The sequence below is a fragment of the Cavia porcellus genome, unplaced genomic scaffold (genome assembly GCF_034190915.1).
Source record: "Cavia porcellus strain 051 isolate PalLab524CR breed Dunkin Hartley unplaced genomic scaffold, mCavPor4.1 scaffold_32, whole genome shotgun sequence".
Classification (NCBI taxonomy): Eukaryota; Metazoa; Chordata; class Mammalia; order Rodentia; family Caviidae; genus Cavia; species Cavia porcellus.
The window spans coordinates 23616376-23635569 of NW_026947515.1; the positions used below are offsets into that span (position 1 = coordinate 23616376).

General features: G+C 40.4%; 1 protein-coding gene across 1 annotated transcript in view; it reads left to right on the forward strand.

Moving 5' to 3' along the window:
* LOC101788353 (uncharacterized) overlaps nucleotides 1-19194 on the forward strand; it is a 153696-nt gene that overhangs the window by 103835 nt on the left and 30667 nt on the right. Inside the window, exons 14-16 of the mRNA XM_063241850.1 lie at nucleotides 5992-6161; nucleotides 12926-13018; nucleotides 15069-15169. The gene's annotated coding sequence lies outside the window, so the exon portion shown is untranslated. The remainder of the gene's footprint in view (nucleotides 1-5991; nucleotides 6162-12925; nucleotides 13019-15068; nucleotides 15170-19194) is intronic.

Sequence of the window (19194 nt, forward strand, 5' to 3'; positions counted from 1 at the left end):
GAGTCTCTTCAAGAGCAGCCTGTACTTATTTAACACAGGTCCTAAACCATGGTTTGTGGTTTTTTTTAATAAGGCCTTATTTAAAATGTCAGGCTACCTTTGAATTTAGGTTGTTAAGTTATTTGTCTTTATTTTCAGTACCAATGATCCAACTCATGACCTACCACTTGACAGATAGGTGCTTGTGCTTCTGAGCTAAATCCTTGGCCCTTATTTGTCTTTTTGAGACAATTTGTAGTCTGGCCTTCAACTCACTTTGTAGCCTAGGCTGTCTTCCATTTTGCAGTGATCTTCCTGTCTCTGCCTCCTGAGTGCTATGGGATTACAGGCATATGCCACCACAACTAGCTTGCCTTTGAATTTAGGATCCTCTTGTCTCAACCTCCCAGAATGTTGGAGTTACAGGCTTATCTAATTATATGCAGTTTAATTTAGAATTCCATTCATGAGGTTAGAGTGGATTTATTTACTTATATTTGAGATAGGATCTTGCTGTGTAGTTCAGACCATCCTTGTACTTATTGTGTAGCCCAGGTTGGCCTTGAACTCACATAGTTCCTCCTACCTCAGCCTTCCAGTCTCTAGGATTAAGGCTAGTGCCACCATGCCCTGGCCAGAATGGATTTGTTTTAGAATCTCACCACCTGTTTTTAGTTTTGGTTGGAGTGGGGGAGTTGTCTGGGATTGAATTTGGCTTTTAATACTGAGTTATATTGTCAGTTCTGTAAATTTGAGAATCGGGGCTGGGGATTTAGCTCAGTGGCATAAACGCCTGCCTTGCAACTGTATAGTCGTGAGTTCGATCCCTGGTACCGATAAAAAAAAAAAAAAAGACCAAAAAAAATTTTACATTTGAGAATCGCACTAAGTTGTCCAGGTGAGACTTTAATTTGTACTCTTCCTACTTCCATCATGGAATGCTGAGATTACAGGTGTGTGTCCTGTGCTTGGCTTTGTGATCTATTCTAGTCCAGATAAATTCCCTGGACTGGGCTTGAACTTGGAATCCTCTTTTCTGAGCCGTTTGTAGTACTGGGATTACAAGTACGCCACCACATCCACCTTTTTATTCCCTTATATCTTCCTTCTGTCCTTTTTTGCCCCCAGCGCTTCTGCATGTTAGGCAAGCACTCTACAAATTAGCTACACCTCCAGTAATTTGTTTTCTAAAAGATTTTTTTAGTATATGACAGCATTTATTGTGGGGAGCTGGTAAGTGTATATGACACAATTTAATTTATTTTTATTTATTTAGCTTCATTTTCCCTTGTCTACCCACTCCCAGTTCTTTTATAAAGTTTTATTTTGAGCCAGGCATAATGGCCATGCCTGTAATCCTAGCACTCTGGAGACTGAGAGGGAGGATTGCCATGAGTTTGAGGCCAGACTGTGCTTTATAGCAAGACTGGCTCAATAAACCAAAAAGAAAAAAGTTCTAATTTTTTAATTTTAAGGCAGGATCTCACTAATTTGCCCAGGCTGGCGTTGAACTGTCAAACCTCCTGCCTCATCTTCTTAAGTAGTAGAGTTTACAGACCTAGTATCTGTGTTTTGGTTTTTGTTTTGTTTTGGTACGGGGATTGAACTCTCGACCTTGGGCTTGGCAGGCAGACAGAGCTAAATCCCCAGCCCGACCTAGTATTTGTTTTGTTTTGTTTTTTCTTTTTCCTTTTTATCGGTACCGGGGATCGAACTCATGACTGCCTCCTTTCAAGGCAGGCGCTTATGCCACTGAGCTAAACCCCCAGCCCCTGACCTAGTATTTGTTAAATACTAGAATTTTTGTTAAATTTGAAAGTCCTAGGATTTCCTGTTGTCTTTTTTTTCCCCCCTGGACAGGGTCTCAAGTTTAGCCTGGCCTTGAGCTCACTTTGTTTTTTTGGGTTTTTTTTACTGGTACCAGGAATGGAACTCATGACCACGTGCTTGCAAGGCAGGCGCTTATGCCGCTAAGCTAAATCCCCAGCCCCTTGAGCTCACTTTGTAGCCCAGAGTGGCCTCAAACTCAAAACGATCCCCCCAAGTGCTGGAATTACAGGCGTGTGGCACCATGCCCGTCTAAAAATGTTTTTTTTGTTTTATTTTGTTTTGTTTTTTGTCTTTTTGAGACAGGGTCTCGCTATGCAGTTCAGGCTGGCCTTGAACTCACTTTGTAGCCCAGGCTGGTCTTGAGCTCGCAACAATACTCCTGCCTTAGCCTCCCAAGTGCTAGGATTACAGGTGTGAGCCCTCACGCCCCGCTTAAAAATATTTTTTTTTTCTTTTTAGCAATGTAATATTTCCAGAGTTTTGTTAAAGGGTTTCCTTTCCTAGATTCATTTAATTTCTCATAACTGAATTCTGTTCATATGGGTTTTTTTTTTTGGTCTTTTGCAGACAGGTGTTGCTATGCGGTTCAGGCTGGCCTTGAACTTACTTTGTAGCCCAGGCTGGTCTTGAATTTGCAATGATTCTCCTGTTTCAGCCTCTTCAATGCTGGGATTACAGGCATATGCCACCATGCCTGGCTTGTTTTATCATTTTATAGAAGTGAGAAATGGAGATTTGTGATTTTTTTTTTTTAATTTATTGCCTTCACCCTATTTTCAGTATATTTACACTCAAGGGAAGACGTCTCCTTATTTTTAATACTAGTTTGTAGCATAAAAAGTTGTTTTAATATAGAGTGTGGTGGCATATATTTATAACCCTACTGTTTTGGAGGCCAAGGAGCACTGCAAGTTCAAATCTAAACTACGTAATGAGACCCTGTCTTGACAAGACAAAACCCAAAGGTATCGGTAAAACTGATGTGCAAAAGTGTTGATGTGTGGGTCAAGGCTTTCTTGCTGTGTACATGGTGGTTTTATGTTTACTGTGTGCATAGTGAACCTAGTAAAACTAGTTTCTTTAAACAAGTATACATGTCTATGATAAAGTAGCTCAGAACCCCTTGGAGTCAGTTGTGTTGCATGCCTGTAATCTCCACTAGTGTACTTAGCATACTGGAGAGTTCAAGTCTAGCTCACCCAGTTTAATAAGACTGTCTCAAAATAAAGAGCTGGATATGGTGACTCATGTCTGTAAACCCAGCATTCTTTGAGAGGCTGAGCAAATAGAATTGACTTTTTTTTTTTGTACCAGGGATTGAACTCAAGACTTCTGGGGCTGGGGATTTAGCTCAGCGGCATAAGCACCTGCCTTGCAAGCAGACGGTCGTGAGTTCGATCCCTGGTACCGATAAAAATGAAAAAAGACCAAAAAAAAAAAAGACTTCTCACTTGCTAGGCATGTGCTTACACAGCGCTGAGCTAAATCCCTGGTTCTTGAACAAACAGAAATGAAAGATTGAGCCCACTGCATAATGAATTAGGATGATCCAGCCTCAGAATAGAAGTGGAGGTGCTGGAAACATAGCTCAGTGCAAGGTTGCAATGCTCAATTCCCAGCACTGCAAAATAAATATCACTCCTTTTCTATATCCCCACCATTGATGCATAGCTGTAAATGTGCTGTATATAAACTAAAGCACAGTGTAATCATTTAAGCTGTTTGCTTGGTTTTTAAATTGTTTTTAGCCTAGTAACATTTTTAAAAAATTTTTGAACCGAGAAAAGAAAAATGATGAAACAATTTCAAAACAAAATAACAAAATAAGAGAGTAACAGTGGTTAATATATTGCATATTATTATCTTCAAAGTGGTTGCTCAGTTTTTTTTTTTTTAAGTAGTGTTGCTTTGTAGTCTAGGCTGGCCTTGAACTCTCACTATATAACCCAGGCTGATCTCAAACTGGCAATCCTCCTGCCTCCGCCTCCTAAGTGCAAGAACTGCAGATGTGTGCCACCACGCCCAGCTAGTTTAATACTATCCTTAGGAATATTTATGACAAAAAAAAAAGGAATATTTATTTCTGCACATGTAAATATACGTAATTGCATGGTGTTTAAAAATGTATGTTTTGTTTTTTTGGTTTCAGTTTCTGATCTTTAGTTAAATAAATCTTATGGATACTCCAAGGAACGTGCAGTAGAATCTTTCCTTGTGAACATAATGATTCCAGAAATAGTTTTATAATCCAAAGCACTCGCATAGCAAAGCAAATCTCCCCACGAGAAATAATGAAAATTCAGGTGATTTCTCCCATAACACAAAAATATTTATATAAAAGTGATTATAGTACTATAATACAGGATAGCAAAATAAATACAAAATACAAAAAAATAACCTTTGTGAGACTTGCCATGGTGCCATACACATGTAATCCAACTGCTTGGGAAGATGAGGCCGGAGGATAAGTGAATTCAAGGCTAGCCTGGAGTATATGGAGAGACCCTATCTCAAAAAAAAAAGAAAAGCCCACCAAAAGAAGCTTTCATAGCTGGTGTGAGGGAGACAACAAGAGGGTTGTTGTATAGAATGACTCTCACTATTACTAATGCACTAATGCGGTTGTGAATATCTGTTGGCTCACTGGGATCTTTTTCCTTGCATTCATTCATTCGGTCAGTCAGTCAAAACAGGGTCTTGCATGTAGTTCCTAGTGGTCTTGAACTTTCTATGTAGCCTAAGTTGGCCTCGAACTCAAACTAATCCTCCTGCCTCACCCTCCTGAGTCCTGTGATTATGTGTGTCACCAGTTCTGACTCCTGCAATTTTAGCAAAGGAATCTGTTCATGACTCCTTTTGAGGATTTTGTGGGAATACGACATTGTATTGTTGTTAAAACGATTCATTCTTTACACTGCCCTAGTCTTTATCTGGGTGTTGTTTTTCTTTTCTCTTCTCTTCTCTTATCGGTACTGGGGACCGAACTCACAACCGAGTGCTTACAAAGCAGGCGCTTATGCTGCTGAGCTAAATCCCCAGCCCTTGGGTGGTGTTCTACAAAATTTGCTGTTTCCCACCTTTTTTTTTTTTTTTTTTTTTTTTTTTTTTTTTGGTACTGGTGATCAAATTTACAACCTTGCATTTGCCAGGCAGATGCTTATGCCACTGAACTAAATCCCTGGCCCAGTTTCTAAAGCATTTTACATGTCTCCCTAATCTCATTTGAAGTAAGGGAACCCTCTTCATTTTCTCCTCTATAACCTCCTTTTTTTAAAATCGTAAGTTGAACTCAGGACTTCAAATTTGCCAGGCAGGCACCATCCTGCTGAGCTATATCCCTGACCCCTTCTCCAGTAACGTCTTGCTGATGATGAGTCACCTGTTGCCCTGCATTGAAGGAGAAGGGAGGAGGGTGGGGATCATTGATTTATTTGTGATCTTGTGACATTTGATATCAATATTATGTGCTACTTATATTGCAAGACATCATTTGTTTATCAAGTTAGAATTTACTAAAGAAATTTGCTCATCTTGCAGAGCAAATGAACTTGCAATCCAAGTTTGACTGTTTAGCTTTTTTTTTTATTTATTTATTTTTTCTTTTCTTTTTGTCTTTTTGAGATGAAGTCTCACTATGCAGGTCAGGCTGGCCTCAACCTCACTTTTAGCCAGACTGGTCTCAAACTTGCAACGATCCTTCTGCCTCAGCCTGAGATTACAGGAGTGTACACTACACCCAGTTTAGCTAGCTTGCTTACTTGCTTGCTTGCTTGCTTTGCTTGCCTTCCTTCCTTCCTTCCTTCCTGTATCGGGGATCAAACTCATGACCTTGGTCATGCTTGCCAGGCAGGCGCTTATGCCACTGAGCCCAGCCCCAGTTTAGCTTTAATTGAAGAACAAGCTGGGCTTGGGGACCTATCATTGTTGCATTCTGCAAACCTGAGGCAGAAGGATCATAGAGTTGAGCTCGTCTCAGGCACCGTCAGTGCTTTAGCAAGGCTGTGTGTTGAAATATAAAATAAAGGGCTGGGGAAGTAGCTCACTGTGAAGGCACGAGAAAAATAATAGAATCTTGAGTTGAATGTAACTTGTGTGTGTTTTTAAAAATTTTTAAATCTGAAAATTTATACCTTTAAAGAACTCAGTAATCTAAAATTTGTCTTTTTTTTTTTTTAACCCTAGTTGGAAATGGAGGATGAAGATACAATTGATGTGTTCCAGCAACAGACAGGAGGTGTCTACTAAAAAGGGAACCTGCAACAACTCTACTCCAGAACTCTGTTCTTACAGACCAAGAATACATTCTCAGTTAGAAAACTGCAATTTGGTTCCACCACATCCTGACTACTACAGTATAGTTTTATCTATTCTTTCATTTATCCCTTCCCCATTCCTTTATTGTACATAAAGTATCTGGTGTATGTGCACAAGCATATTGCATTTTTTTTTTTTTTTTTTTTACTAAATGGCCAACAGTATGTTTTGATTGACATCAAATGGAGATGGGATGGGGAATTACTGGTTCTGTGAAAAATAATCCCCTTTCTCCATTAGTGGCATGCTCATCAGCTCTTATCTTTATATTCCAGTAAGTTATTTTGCTCTCACTGTTTTAACGGAAAAGACAACATAAAAATCCTTGCATACCTTGTTTGATTGGAGAATTTTAATGTTTTTCATTTATCATTGTAAAACCAAGGACAATTTTATAACTTTTTTGTACGTAGCTGTTTCATGTAGGGCAGTCTGTCTTTACGTAGGAGTAAATTACTCTCAAAAAAAAAAAAAAAATCCTAGATAGTTTTCCCTTAAAGTCAAGTGTCTTGTTGTTTAAATAAACTTCTTGTTTTAAAATGAGCTGTTTTCTTTATTCTGAGGAATATTAAATTGAAAGTTAAAGCTTAGAAAAAACATGATTTTAAAGTAATACCAGGGAAAATGTGAAACCAGTATGCTTTTTTGTTGTTGTTGAGACAAGGTCTCAGTAATGCAGGCTGGCCTCAAACTCGGGCAGTTGTCCTGTCTCAGCCTCTTGAGTACTGTTATTATAGGCATGTGCCACCATGCTTGGCATATATTTCTAACAGACCATGCAAAAACAAAAATAATGGCTATGTAGGATGGCTAGCATTCAAAGTGTCAACCTCATCATCAGGTTTTTTTCTTTCTTTTTTTTTTTTTATTAAAAGTACCGGGGATTGATGACCCCCATACAATATTATAGTTCAGACTGGCTTTGAAATGTGTAACCCAAGCAGCCATTGTACCTCAGCTTCCAAGAGCTGGGTTTAGATGTGTGTGCTATTGCATGCATGTGTGCATTTTGAGATAGCTGTGTATGTCAGCCTGGCTTCAAATTTGGAATTTTGCCTCATTCTCCTGATTGCTAAGATTACTGGGCATTGAGCCCATGTTAGACAAGTAGTCTTACTGCTAAGCTATATTTGCATCTGTTAGGTTTTGTTTTTTCAGGTTTTTTGTTGTTTCGATGCAAGGTCTCACTATGTGAGAATTGAATTCACAGTGATTCTCCTGCTTTATCCTCCCACGTACTTGGGGCTATAGATATGAACCACCATGCCAGGCTTTAGTTTAGTTTTGCAGTTCTGGGGATTGAACCTAGGACCTTGACACTAAACTATATCCTTAGCCCTTTTTTTAATTTTTTGTTTGGAAACAAAAGGTCTTGCTTAATTGCCCAGGACAGGCTAGCAGTTGTGATCCTCCTACTTCAGCCTCTTAAAACTGTTGGGATTATAGGAATCCTCTAACATGATGGACTAGAGAGTCCTTCTACCCACCCAATATTGGGGATTGAAGCTAGGCCTTTTGACAAAGTTACCTATGTAGCTCTTTTTAAATTTTGAGTCAGGGGCTCTAAATTTACTTTGCCCAGGCTGGATTCAGACTGGCAATCCTTGTCCCTCAGCTGCCCAGAGGACTAAAATTGCAGACACCTTGCCCAGCTCAAATTTTTTTTGTCTTCTGGGTTTCTTGCAGTTTTGAGATGATGGGGTCTCACTGTGTAGCCCATGCTGACAGAGTTTTGGGATTACAGGTGTGTGCCACCAAGTCTAGCTCCTTTTTTTTTTTCTAGCTTAGAATTGAGCTCAAACATGCTTTGTGCAAAGCTGCTTGAGGGTGAAACAAAAGTAACTTCTCAAAAATAGCACAGTTTTGGGGCAGGGGATTTAACTCATGGCATAAGTGCCTGCCTGGCAAGCGTGAGGTGAACTCAATCCCCAGTACCAAAAGAAAAAACGAGTTTGCTTAATGTAGTGGCATACATATGTAATCACCGCACTGAGGAAGGAGGATCACTGTAGAGTTTCAGGCCAGCCTAGGCTACATAGATGAGACCCTGTCTGAAAAACATAGTATGGTTCTCTTAGTTGGCTTTCTCTATTGCTCATATTTTCATGGGAATTTGAGGGTCATACTGCATTCTGTCTAAAGCGATTAAAGGAGTGAACCCACCTTAGAGAAGTGAAAAAGTGTGTGATCATGTGGGAGATTGTTCTCAGGGGAGGCCACTTAGTATTTGAGGATGGCTTGTTGGAAAGTTTTTTCCAAGGTCTCTGTGGGGGACCTTGGTGTTTTGGAGAGGGCCACTTGTACTGCTGAGGGTTATTTTTATTAGGATGCTGCTGCTTTTAAGTATGGCTCACTGATTATCATGATTTTGTGTGAGAATCCCCTGGCAAGCTTTTAAAAATACAAGAGCCTCAGCCTTATCCCCTACCCCCAGCATCAAATGTATTTTCAAAACAAGAAATTCAGAGGCATCTTTGTTACCTGAATTAAGCACTTTGCAGGCAAGAATTAAGTGAGATAATGCATGTTTTAGGGGCCCAGCATAAGATAAGGAAAAAAAGAAAAAGAAATAAAAAGCGTACAAGTTATACAGAATTTCAGAAAAAATAAACAGGAAATCACTAGTTAATAGATTACATATTGTCATCTTAGAAATGGTTGTTCAGGTTACAAAATTAAAGCATATGAAGTGGACATTCAAGCAGTGAGACTGCAAACAGTTCTGTTCAATGATCCAACAAAACTCAGTAATATGGTTATCTATCTTATACACTTAAATATACACGCAGTTATGTCCTTGAGAGCACTTTCTTTTCCTCTCTTTTGTACAATGACAATTACACATTTTATTATTCCCACAGTAATAAAATTACAATTTTATTACTCCCACAGTTATTACTTTTTTTTTTAAAGAGTAAAAAATGTGACAGAACAGAGTCAGTCAAATCAAAAGGGTGGACATAATACATAATGTGAAAACAGAATACAAGGTGATCAACAATGGTTATCATAATGCCTCTTGCTATCTTAAAAAGAATTGCTTATATCATCAGTTATAATAAAATTGAACAAAACAGTAAAGAACAAAACCAATAAAACCAAAACATTGGAGACTAAATTACAGGTCTTCAAAAGAAGATAATGGTCAACCAGAATGGGAGTCAATGAATCTTACTGTCTTCACAGTTGTTGCCTATACTTTCGAACTTGGTACTATCAAGCAAAACAGCACAGAGGAAAATCAGTCAAAACAAAATGGTGAGAGCAATATAGGGTTTCAAATCAAGTTAATAGGAAATCAAAGTGGGTTACTATAATATATCCTGCTATTTTTTAATTTATTTTTCCCTTAATTAAAAGGATAAAAATAAAAAAGTAAACAATAAAAAAAGGAGATTGAGATAAAAGAGGGCATAACAACAAAACAGCACAGGTCAAAACATAGCCATTTAAGCAAAATAGTGTTTCACCACAAGAAAATCCCGACATAAAAGTAGTTACCATAGTGTCTCTTTCCTTGAAATCTTTGGGTATAACTTTGTATACTGTAGCATCAAACATATCAAGACAATGTAAAACCGTTCAAGGGAATGACAGTATTACAGGGTATTTAGAATCAACAGAAAATGAACAATGGTTTCTGTATAATCTCCTTGTCTATAAAAGTTTTTGTTTATATTATCACATATACTAAAATCCAATAATATACAACATGTTAAGACCAATGGAGACAGAAGAACAAAAGCTTGGTGGGACTTAACAAGATGATACTAAATCAGCACTAGCTATTATGATGTCTTGTTTTCTCCAAAATAGCTGTTCCTACCATCTAACCTCTGCCTCATTTCTGTTGAGTACTTTTTCTGTCATTAGTTGTCGGTTTTTCTTTTTCATTTCGCTTTCTGCTCCATTCATTGTGGCCTCTCTGTCACTGTTTCTGGAACCTTGGTAGTTTTCTTTTTTAGAATACCCTGCAGTATTCTCTGTAGAGTTGAACTGGTGGTTGCAAATTCCCCTAGTTCCTCTTTATCCTGGAAGCACCTTGTTTTTCCATCAATATCTAGGGACAGTTGTGCAGGATATATCAATCTTGGCTGGAGGTTATTATCTTTCAAAGCTTGAATTATTTACGCCCATCCTCTTTGTGATTTGATGGTGTGTGCCGAAAAGTCTGCTGTAATTCTGATGGGTGTTCCCTTGTAAGTGATCTGTTTCTTGTCTCTGAAGGCTTTTAATATTCTGTTCTTATATTTCTGGAATTTTGATTATTATATGCCTGGGTGTAGCTCTGTTTGGGTTGTAAGTGGCTGGGGTCCTGTATATGCCTCATACATCTGAGTATCTTTCCCTTTTGCTAAATTAGGGAAATTCTCCTGGATTATTTCCGTGAGTAGCCTTTGTAGTTCATTTGTTTGTGACCCTGCTTCTTCTTTTATATTTTTAATTCTTAAGTTAATAGATCCTCTCATCATCTTCTAGCCTTTGTATTATTGCTGTTTGTTTTCTTGTTATTGTTAAGAAGTTTTTCATTTCATGCTCCCACTTTACAAATCTGTCCTCCAGTTCAGATAATCTATCCTTAGTTTCTTTCAAGCTGTTATGCCAGCTTTCAATAGAGTTTTTAGTTTCCTGGTAATCTCTTTGAACCTGCTTCACATATTCTGTTTTCTCTATTTTCTCCATCAAGCAATTCTCCCCTTTTTTTCTGTTCTTCCATTCCACCGTCTGTTTTTTCTTGCTTAACATTTCTCTAACTATTCTACTTATATCTTGCTTTATTTCATTGAATACTTCACTTTTGAACTCCTCAATGAGGTGCCAGAGATAGCGCTTTATGTCTATTGGTGCCGTGTCTGATAGTGCATGTTTTCTGTCGTCATTCTCCTTTGCATTTACCTTTCCTGGATCAATGTTCTCAGAATTGGGAACTGAGGACCCTTTCTTGTTGCTCCCTCTTCCCATACTTTTTATTCCTTCCATACAAGTGTATATAGGAGGCCCAGGTTTTTTTTTGTTTTGTTTTGTTTTTTTTCTTTGTTAGTTACAGTTTGTTTGAATCCACTGGCTAGGTGTTCCTGCCCACTGCAGTGTACTAGGGAGACACAGACCTGGGCAACCTCTGGTGGGCCCGCCCCTCCAGGTGAACTTACTGAAGACTTCACTGCTAAGGTGCACCACCAGGCGCTGGGACCTGGTTTGGGCTAGCCTACTGGATCTTAGTCCCAGGCTCGGCTACATAGCAAGACTCTGTCTCAAAAAAAAAAAAAAATCAGAAGTCATTTATTTCACACAAGTGTGTTAAATGCATTTGCTACAAAATGCAGTGCATTGAATTAGGAAGATTCATATTAGATATGATCATGTCCATCCATTTGTTATCAAGTGTGTACCTTAGTCATGTGTGTACTCTGGTTAGTCGTTCAGTGAAGTCTCCAGTTCATCCGTTTACATGGGCATTTACCTCTCATCCGAAGCCTTTTATCTGGGTATTTACAAATATGTATAATTTATATTATCATTTAAGTATTAACATGAATAATAACATTTTTGTATACCTATACTATGAAGTTTTAATGTTAGTAATGTTTATTTATTTCTCTTGGGTACTGGGAATCTAACTTCTAAGTTCAGCATCTGCTAGGCAGGCACTTATGCCACTGACGTACATTCCTGGCTTCTAATAATGTTTATATGTGTATACCTGTATTGTGTTTTGGAGACAGCATCTCCCTATGTAGCGCAGGCTAATGTCAGACTCCTGGGGATTTTCCTGCATCCGCCTCTCAAATGCTGGGATTTCAGCTGTGTGACATAATGCCTGGATAATTTACATACTTTATTTGGAAAGTCTATACCAAGACAGTGAAACTAAATTTTTGAGACAATAGATGTCAGCTTAGAAATCATCAAGTTTACTATAAAGAAAGGTGTGGAAATGAGTTGCATAGTGGAAGATTTCAGAATATGAGTGAATGGGCAGTGCCATCCAGGCCATTTTATTTTTTTTGGTGTCGGGAATTGAACTGGGGCCTCATGCTTCCCAGACTGGTGCGGTATCACTGAGGAATATCCTGGGCTCTGTGATGCCATTTCAGTAGTGATTGATTTTGGTGTACACACTTTCTAAGAATGTCACTGTCTCTTAAACAATGCTTGTTGTCTAGAGCTACTTAGGTGCCTGTGCTATATCCTGGAGAATTTATCTCCAACTTTCACACTAACTGGATGAACCTTTGCATCCTTTCCTGTAGAGCCGATCCTGCAGCTTGTACTTACTGTCTCTTGCTGTACTTTTCCTGGATTTTTCTGGAAGGTTGATGCCTCCTTAGGGAACAGTTTCAGCTGCACTGTCAACCCTCAGTCTGGCAAAGAGCAGGAGGAACTTTGTAATTGTGTGTTCTGCCTGGGCTGTGGCCTAGGCAGCTCACATTTCACTCTTGGGCCACCTCTGCAGGAAGAGAGCTGGGGACACCTCAGGAATTGGGAATTTCTATTTTTTGTTTTAGTAACAGTTCAGATCATTGTTTCTGACCTTTCTTTTTCTGAACCCCCAGTGAGAGAATTGCTTAGAGGATGGCTTTCCTTTACATTAACACTAGCTGGACAGACTGGGCCCAAGTGCCCAGCAGGGCCTGCTTGCTCAATCAGGGCTGTCATTGTCCAGAAACCCTCTCAGTAGTGTACTTGATTAGCCTTGTTAACTTTCTTGACAGCTCGTTTCTGTGATTATACTTGCATGTTGACTGAAAAGCAATGCCTCAGTAGAAATGATTGATTCTGTGCCTTATTTTTTTTTTACTAGTTGATCCCAGGTGTGAATTCCAAGAAGCATAATGTGCTTTGACTGGGGTCCTGGGGAGATTACTGGTCTGTGAAACCTCCTTGAATAAAAAAGGTTTGTTTTTTTTTTTCTTTGAGATTATTCATCTTGCTGGGTTTGGTTGTCTCTCAGTCTCCCTTTGTCTTGCTTTTGTGCTTCTGTGTTTGTTTCTTCCTCTTTTTTTGAGACAGGGTGTGGCCTTGAACTCACAGTGTAGTCCAGGCTGGCTAACTCACAGCCAGGGTCTCACCAGGTCAGTAAGTTGCCCAGGCTAGGGCCCAATTTGGGATCTTTTTCTCTTAGACTCCCAGTGTGCTGTGATTTTACTTGTATGCCAATACACCCACCTTCAAAAAGAATATTTTTCTGGGTGTGGTGGCGTACTCCTGTAATTCCAGCATTTGAGAAGCTGAGGCAGGAGGATCTTTACAAATTCAAGACCAACCTAGGTTACAAAGTGAGCCTTAGGCCAGCCTGAACTGCACAGCAAGTCCCTGTCTCAAAAAAAAAAAAGATTTAGTCATCTTTATTGAAAAGACATCTTTATTTGATTTGTTGAGTTTTATGTAGGCCAGTGTTAAGTAAACAAAGATTAAGGTCACAGTGTTAAAATTTTTTTTCACAGTATATTTCAGTTGTTGGAGGCCAAAGGTAGTTGTACAGTGTGCTAGTAGGCTGAGGAGAATAGACGTTCATGTTTAAAAATTCAGCTCGTCCCTGCACTTTGGAGGCCGAAGGCTGAGGCAGGAGGATTGCTAGAAATTTGAGGCCAGCCTGGGGTACAAAGTGAGTTCAAGGGCAGGCTGAACCACATTGTGAAATCCTGCCTTTAATAAAGATTTAAAACAAAATTCGGCTGGGCCTGGTGGCACATGCTTGTAGTCCTGGCACGCTGGGTGGTTGAAGCAAGAGCAGTTCACAACATTTAGCAATACCTTCCCTTAAAGTATCATTAAAAAGAAGGGCCTGGAACATTGCTCAGTGCAGAGGCCCTGGGTTCAGTCTCAAGTACCACGCAGAAATTGCGCTGGAGTGATGGCACACACTGTACCTGTGGTCCAGCATTTGGGAGGCTGTGGCCAGAGGATTTCGTGTTACAGGGCAGCACGAGGCTGCATAGTGAGGCTCTGTCTCAAATAGTGGGAAAGATCCTACCTGGATCCCGCCCTGGACGCTTGCTGGGTGAGGTCCTCGCAGCCTAGCCACAGGGCCCTCCGCCCCTTCCACTCACCTGCAGGCCCTGACTCCCCACTTTCTCAGGTGCGCCCACCTGGCTGCTGTGCACCCCCCCTCAACCCCAGGTCCCCGCCCTGGGGAGCAGCTTGGCAAGCTGAGCTGCCTGGGTTGCCCTGCTGTCCTCAGCGTGATGTTCAGGCTGCTCCTGCCCGGTGGTGTCCTCTGGGCACAGGAGGGAGGCTCCCTGGTGGGGTCTGGGCTGGGCCTCACCTGCCACCTGGGGTGCTGGAGGTTGGGGCAGAGCGAAGCCTGGCTAGGGTAAGCCATGTCTGGGCAGCCAAGTCACAGAGTAGTGAAGGCGAGTGTGGCATCCTTTCAGTCCCACTTCTTTGTGCTTTATTGCGGTGCTTGACCCTTAGCAACTTCGGGGCGGAGGTGGCGTGGAGCGCATGGTGTGTGATTCGTTCTTTTTGTTTGGTCTGGAGAACTATTAATTTAAAACATCAGTGAATGGAACGAAGTCACTTTACTGTTACCGAATTTCCCGTGGAGTGAGGACAGTTGCACTGAAGCTTATGCGTGAGACCGCAGTGTATAATAAGTGTCGTGCGGGGGAGCAAACTCAGCATTGAACCGAGTCTAGGGCAAGGCGTGTGTTTGTGTTTACGGATTACAAGTGTCATGGCCGCTTTTGGACACTCAGTAAAGGCCGGGCTGCAGTAGTTGGGCTCTTAGCTCCAGTGCAGGTGTGTTGAAAAGGGACACATCGGTATTCAATTGGTAGTGACCTGGGGAAGAGGAAGGTGACTCTAGAGTCAGCAATTTTGGTGGATGTGCTACCCTTGCCAGTTGTGAGATCTTGAGTTAGTCAAACTTAACCTACTTTTTGAGTTTCAGTATTACCTTGTACAGAAGGGATGATGATAATTTTCCTTATATGTTTCACAAGGTTGCCCTGAGACCCAGATTACCCCATGAACATGAAACGCTGGTGAAGTTTTGGTTTTTCAAAGGATGGCAGTACAGTTGAACACTGCATTGTCTAAAAATGTAAGTAAAAATGAAAAAAAAAGTTAAAACATACATTTTCAAGTAAATAACGATTTGGGAAAATTAAATTTAAAACTAAACTCCTTAAGGTCAGAACACTGTAGGTGAGTCATTGTAGTCTCAGCCGGTGCAGTATATAGGTCTCGTGTTTACAGGGGCTGTGATCCTTGACCCTGGCAGTATCATTTGGAAACTGCACACGGCAGAGTTACCAATCTAAAGATAGTATTGGGGCTACTCAACAAGCTAAAGCCTGTGCCAGTCCTTTTGATTAATGTTTTTTAATTTCTAGAGGCCTGTGAGGGCCCAGGACTGAGAAATATAGTTTACTTTTGAAAATCGTGTACCATCTGAGTAGAACAATGTTGTACATTATGCATTTTGTAGTGAGAGTTATGTGCCAGCACTTCTGTGGTAAAGTCTTAAAGTAATAGGAAACCGTATTAATTAAGGATAGGTGATGTTCAGCAGGGAAAACACCGAATCATTGCATTTTGTGGAATAAATGTCTTCACATTCGGTTATATTTAGTGTGGTGGGATTGGCATACTCCACGTTGGAGTCTGCAGCTATCTTTTAGGTCCCATTTTGAATCTGTGTCAAACATATTCAGAATGGCTGTAACAGCTTTCTCTCTCCATTCCTGCTACCACCTCAGGAATGGTGAGTTTTAAAAATTTGTGACGCAGTCCAATGTAGTCTCTTTCATTTCTCTCCTGTCGTTCTTTATCTTGCAAACACACGTTTGCCAGAAATTAACCAAATGTGACTTCTTGTAGAGAAACTACTCTTTCTTTTGTCTGGTTATGCTTATCCCCATAATAAAGTTTGAGGACGCCAGCCCCTCAGTTTGGATAAGTCTTCTAACCCTATTCTCTTGCTCTAGTCAGAGGCTGTGTTTATACTGTCCTTATCCAAAATGTCAAGGTGTGTTATCTGAAGCCACAGCTCCTCTTTCAGCCCCAGCTTGGGGGCTTCATCAACTCACTGTAACTTACAAGTCTGTTTCCACCTTTATTTTCCTCGCCACTTCATTTTCACTCGCAGTGGTCTGTCTTCTCCTACCTTTTGCTCTCTGGGTCCTGGTTTGCCTGTGTGGCCAGCCTGAGTTTGTGAACAGAAGGAAATGATAGGAAGCCTTTCTATAGCTCCCTAATGGAAGTTGTCTTTGCCAGTGATTGTGTCACATCACCTATTTCTTTTATACCATATACAATCTGTAATTATATTACTGTATTTGTTAGAAAGCAAATGTTTTGAATCTGAAGGTGAGCTTCATGAATAGTCTTGTTTATTGCTCTGTGCTCATTTCCAATAGGATACTCCACATATAATAATGAGTCAACGTATTTGAATCAGTGCATAAAATATCAAAAAGGGACTAGAGAGTGTAAGAATTTTGCCCTAGATAAGATATTATGGCAATGGGAGGCGGGACCAAGGGATGTTTACCTTGAGGTCACTTTCCCCGCCCGATTGCCCCCCACACCACGTTTCTGGCAGAGAAAGCAAGGCCCCCAGTGGTCATGGAGTTTCACTCCACGTTCTTAGAATAAAGGCCATTTTTACTTTATATTCTCTCATTTACCACAATGAAAATCCCATCAGAGAGTAGACTGCTGCATTTGAGTCACAGCTCTTTTAGCAGAGGGTGCCTTTGGGCAGTAAATCTCTTGTTTTCTTTCTTTGTTTTTTTTATTGTGTGTGTGTGTGTACAGGGGATTGAATTTATGACTCCCATTTCACAGGCAGGCACTTATGCTGTTGAGCTAAATCCCCAGCCCATTCATTTATCTTTTTAAAGCAAAGCCATACATAGTGCCTACCTCAGTGTTTTGGCAAAGACTAAAGGTACAAATGTGATGTGTTTTACATGCAAGGAAACAATACTATTGTATATTTCTTATTGTATATAAGGCACACACTTTTTGTAGTATGACCTGCCTTGACACGTGTCCATTCTCACTAGATGCACTGTAGTTTGTGTGGGACTTGTCTTCAGTATTTTTATAGCAGTGTTGAGGGTGGAGGCTGTGGTTTACTCATATTTTTTAAGTACATTGTGCACAGTGGGCCCTCAGTTCTTTCAGTGAAAGAAAAGAAAGAGATCAATGAGTTTGCCATGCAAAAGAGAAATTCTGTATTAAGAAATACAGCATTTAGGGCCGGGGATTTAGCTTAGTGGCATAAATGCCTGCGTGGCACACATGAGGTCATGAGTTCAATCCCCAGTACTCCCCTAAAAAAGAAGGGAAAAAAAATACAGCATACAATCTGGAGTACCAAAAAAATCATATATACAAAGTGGGTATATAGCTCAGTGACGGAGCATATGCTTTGTATGTACCAAGTTCTAGGTTCAACCCTAGCATTAAAAGGTAAAATTCATGGTGTGTAGGTCATCAATAAATTGTAATCAGTTCCTCTTTAGATGTCCCTTTGTGTGCAGTGGGGATGTCAGGTCTTGCAGCAGTGGCCTTGTGGATTGATGTTGGGGTAGGCAAGCATTCTGCCCCTGACTTTAGTTTATATAAATGGAAATTACACTTTAGGGATTTTAAGACAGGCTCTCACTATGTAGTTCAGTCTGGCCGAGAACTCAAGGTAGTCCTCCTGCCTCAGCCTCCAGAGCACTGGTATTACAGATGTGCATTACCACACTTGATTTAAACTTTAGTGTTTATAAATGAAATTAGTAGCCCGGGAGCTAAAGCACCATCTGTCTGTCTGTCTGAATATACTGGGGATTGTACCCAGTGTCTCCACTGTTGAGCTACATTGCCAGCTTTTTTTTTTTTTTTTAATTTTGAGACAATATGGACAGGGTGTCATGAAATTGCCCATGCTGGCCTTTAATGTTTTGCCCTCCTGTCTCTCCCCCAGAGTAGCTGATAGTAGGTCATGCCTTCACACCCACTGAGCTAACTAAAGGTTTTGTATGTTTTGTTTCTTTGACATATGTTCTCACTACCATTTGTTGTTCAGACTGGCTTTGAACTCTGTGTAGCCCAGAATAGTCTTAAATTTGAGGCAATCCTTTTGCCTCAGCCTTCTATTTTTTTTTTTTTTTAAACATTGCAAATCACACTCAGGGCCTGTGTTTACCAGGCAGGCAAATGTGCCACTGAGCTATATCCCCAGCCCATCCCTCAGCTTAGGAGTGCTGGGATTTGTCTTTTTGAGACACAGTCTCTCTGTGCAGTTCAGGCTGGCCTTGAGCTCACTTTGTAGCCTAGACTGGTCTCGAACTCGCAAAGATCCTCCTGCCTCAGCCTCCCGAGTGCTGGGATTACAGGGGTAAGCCACCATGCCCAGTTTAGGAATGCTAGGATTACAGGCTTGCATTTGGCTCTGAATGGCTTTTCTTTTGAGGGAGATGATGATAAATGTCACAGTATTTTTTTCTGTGTAGTTTCAGAAAAATCTGAGGTGGTACGAGGCTGCCCCTTTGTCTATATGACCCGGAAGGATGTAATGTTTATTCTAAAAATTTTAAGGAAACTCTTCAATGAATCACATGGAATCTTGGTGGGCCTTCAGAGAATTGAAGAAGGATTGACTGGAAAATCCAGAAAGGCTCTTTGAGTTGGCTAGTTTGTTTGTTTTTGTTTGTTTGTTTATTTACTTATGGTACTGGGAATGGCTGTCAGCATTTGTGCCACTGAGCTAAATCCCCAGGTCCTTTATCAGTTTATATTTTTAGTTTACTTACCCTTTCAAGAGGGCAAGTAAGCACAAGAGTCAGTGAATATGGTCCGATTAGGAGATTTGAAAATTAATATTAAAATGAATTTTAAAAGCTATGGCTGGATGTGGTGCCGCAATCTGGAGCCTGCAGCAGGATTACCTGGAATTCAAAGCCAACCTGAGCCTTATAGAGCCTCTCTCAAAAAAAAAAAAAAAAAAAAAACAAAACAAAAAAACAAGCATGTCACCTTTGGCGACTTCTTTCTGAAACTCCAGAGACTAAATTAGGATTATCAAGTCGCAACTCATCCTGTAGGCACTTTAGCAAAGCTGTGTCT